The 3,920-nt window shown below is 37.1% G+C and overlaps 1 pseudogene; it reads left to right on the forward strand.

Annotated features, from left to right (window-relative positions):
* Positions 1-2,247: 2,247 nt before the first annotated feature.
* Positions 2,248-3,556, forward strand: LOC105509852 (annotated as a pseudogene).
* Positions 3,557-3,920: the final 364 nt, after the last annotated feature.

Below are 3,920 nucleotides of genomic sequence, written 5' to 3' on the forward strand. Positions count from 1 at the left end.
AACGAATAGAAATGTATGCCTCATAATAGACTCTATAGCAGATTCTGCTGTGAAGACTATACTTACACAACAGACTTTAAATTCTCTTGGGAAAGTTATACTAAATAATAGAATTGGCTAAACAGAGAAGTATCTGTGCAGCTGCTGGCACTTATGGCCTATGGAGAAGACATCAGGTATTGTAGAGATTCAGTTGCAGGGAATTAATGAAAAGACCACTTAGTTAAGCAAGTAGACTCTTTAGCTCATTCTTCGATCTATTCAGTATTAGGTGATTTGGTTTATGGGGACCCTGGGTAAGGAACATACTCCAAACTTTTGGTATTATCCTTCCAATAGTCATAATAGTCTCCCTGATGTTCTGTATTCTCTCAAAGGTTTTCAATGTTTGCATGCAGCCATCTCTAGAATGTCAAATGATATCTCTTCAGATACCATGCAGAGCTGAAAGAAACGTGCAACAATGAGGATGCTGTAACCTATGAATGACATGCTGAGACTGGAAACCTAATATAATGGTAACTGAGAGTGGTGCCAAGGCCCTAAGTTTTGGTCACACTGTCACCTAAGTGAAAACCTGGCTGAAATGGGGAACTTTCTTAAACAAAATTATGGTAGGCCATTGTTTTGGACTAAGCTCATACGCTAGGCCCCAAGAGACCAAACCAAACCAAAATGGAGTCACTCATGCTAAATGTGACATAATCAAACTAAGACATTAAGGAAACACATAGATCCTAAAACAGACGAGGTTTTGTTTTGCTCCTGTAAAGAAGATGTCCCAGTATAAGGGATACCCTCAAGTCCTTGTTTTTGCCTTTGAAAAATTCACTGTTCTGTTTCTCAGTAGTTTTCAAGACCAAATAAGTATGTTTGCGATGGTAATAGTGACATCAATGACTAAAGGTTTAGTCAATCTCTCAAAATTGAGAAAATGACCAAAAGGGGGCAACTGTTAAAGTGAACTAAATATAGCCTAAGAAGGGCTCCACAATTCTGTATTTGAGTCCTTGTGGAAGAACTACAACCTAACTTAATAAGTAGACCAGACTAGAAACCAAATTTAGGAGTATGTGCCTGTAACAACAGCTGAGTCTTGGTCAATCCCAGCAGTCATACTTCAACCATTCCTACACTGCTGAGTGTTCAAACCGTGTTCAAATAACGCAAACATCAACCTGTAACCAATCTAACTATTTTTGTACCTCACTTCCAATTTTTGGATGTCACTTTACTTTTTTTGTCTATAAATTTGTTCTGACCATAAGACACCCCTGGAGTCTCTCTGAATCTGCTGTGATTCTGGGGACTGCCTGCTTCGCGAATTGTTCATTGTTCAATTAAACTTCTTTAAATTTAATTCAGCTGAAGTTTTTCTTTTAACAGTCCTACAAAATCTTCACTGGCTAAGCTATAAGAGGAGGCCTTCAGGTGATGTTTAATATATCAAGTTTTTATTTTTAATAGGTAGTCTATACTTGGATATCAAGAGCCTGTTTTGAGCATAGTATTTTGGACACAGTGGATCTTGAATTCAACAGGGTGCTTGATACCCTTGGTAGGATAGCTGGATTAAATGTAACTTGCTGGAAGTGTCTGATTAGAGTAAAGTAAATGTAGTGGAAAAGTTCTAGCGGCAAGTTATAGATTTGGTAATTGTACCCTTACCCAACTTTGGTAGAAATGGGATTGGCATTTGTTACAACACATCATATTAGTTGTTCATATTCCTGCTTCCCCTCCAACATCCACTCATTAATTCCCAAGGCATCATGGACTTGGACTGTGCCAGGTAGAGTGCTGATTCTGAGTGTCACAGTGGGAAACTGGCCAGCTGTGGTCCCTCTGTCATGGAATTTATAGTTTTATAAAGTCTTTCAAGGCAGAAAATAGGTCTTATTTAATTGTATTCAAATGAACACAATAGATGCTTAACAAATATTTATGAATCTTGATTGAAATTTTGTAGGGTATATATGTCACATTTTCCAAATTTTGGATGCTGTTGGAGATATACTCAATATATTGAATAAGGGATTATAGATCTAAAAGATTTTTAAATCTCCATTTTTCAATCTGAAATTGCAGTGAATAAGACTGAATTTTTAGAGATGTGGTTTAAGAAATGGCCCCGAGTAAGGCCTGGCCTGCAGCCAAGGGGAACTGTAGGCTGCCTGGCCTGGTTGGTCAGTGCCGGGGCTGGGCTAAGAAATCATGGTACCAAGAAACACCAGTATTTAAGAGACGATGGCATCTGAAACCCACAATGTTAAAAAGCAGAACTTTTGAAATAATATTCAGGATCATTTCGTTGATGGACTAGGAAAGGCATTTCTAATTTCATTAATAAGAACAAGAAGGAAGTTAAGAAATCGCAACAGTTAGCAGTTTATATAAATAGAAGAGTTGGACAAGCTGTGAAAAGTCCAGATAAAATTATATAAGGTAATCTAGCCAGGCACAGTGGCTCACGCCTGTAATCCCAGCACTTTGGGAGACCAAGGTGGGTGGATCACGAGGTAGAAGATCGAGACCATCCTGGCTAACGTGGTGAAGCCCTGTCTCCACTAAAAATACAAAAAAATAGCCGGGCATGGTGGCTGACACCTGTAGTCAGCCAGGGAGGCTGAGGCAGGAGAATGGCTGAACCCAGGAGGCGGAGATTGCAGTGAGCCAAGATCACACCATTGTACTCCAGCCTGGTGACAGAGCGAGACTCTATCTCAAAAAAAAAAAAAAAAAAAACAAGAAAAACCCAAAAAATATGTAAGGTAATCTTTCATAGAAAGTTAGTTCATTATTCCTCTCTAAACCTCTGTTACAGGAAAAACAAACAAAACAAACATAAAAACACAGTCCCCTAGAAGTGGAACTGTGACATGGCAAATAGAGAAAATGAACTGGTTTGTGCAGACCACCTGTCTGAAAAATTATACCAGAGTAGTCAAATATATTTGCTTAACCCCAGTGATTCCGATTTTTCAAAGACATAAAGCCCATCATCACAATACAGTCAGTATTTTTCTCAAGTTTCTCAGGATCATGAAACAAATGGCCCAAGTTTTGCTCAGCAGGAATTTGAAATTGAATGTAGCTTTAACTTTCTGGAGAAAGAAGTATACGTGAATTTGCATCTTGTTTGGTGAGAATAGAAGATCTTGGTATTGCGGTAGATTGCCTTCCTGTGCTCACTGGTAGTTTATAGGGAGAAAAACAATATATCTTACTTCAAGGATGGGTAGTCTTGTTGCCTCTAGTAAATTCACTATGTAAAAGCAAATTTGAAAAATACCTAACATTTGGTTTAAACTGGCTTCAAGCAGTCATTAAAAGGTGGTGGTCAGAACTATTGTCCAAAACAGAAATTATAAATGATGGAAACATTCAGGCTTTAAAACAACAGTTAAATGGATTTTGGGGGCAGGAAAACCATCTTACTTTGGTTCCAGGATATACTGGTAATATAGATAAGGAAGCAGATGCTTATTTATTACCAGTGAGAGATTTAATCTACCAAAGAGCATTTGTTTATTCAAAACATCCCTGGACTATATAATTTACAAGAAAAAAAAAAAAGATTTCTTCTGAGAGATGTGAACTGTGGAAGAAATTAAAATGATTTTTTTATTATTATTTTAAAAAGCCACATAATAAAACCACTAATGAAACCATAACAACCTACTTCACATAGAAGTGAAAAAATGCTCAAAAGAAACAGCTTTAACTTTAGTGAGATGAAAGTACACTATGGAAAATGTTGACATTGCTCCATTTGGGGTTTTTATAGTTATTTGCTAACATTGTTTAAGAACTACTGGATCTTAATACAATCCTGCATAAAAATATAATTTATATTATGTGAAAAACTAAGAGAGGGCATATGGCTAGGAACCATAAAGAGCAATCATCAGTAACTTTTT

Source organism: Colobus angolensis, unplaced genomic scaffold, assembly GCF_000951035.1.
Source record: "Colobus angolensis palliatus isolate OR3802 unplaced genomic scaffold, Cang.pa_1.0 Scaffold180, whole genome shotgun sequence".
Taxonomy (NCBI): Eukaryota; Metazoa; Chordata; class Mammalia; order Primates; family Cercopithecidae; genus Colobus; species Colobus angolensis.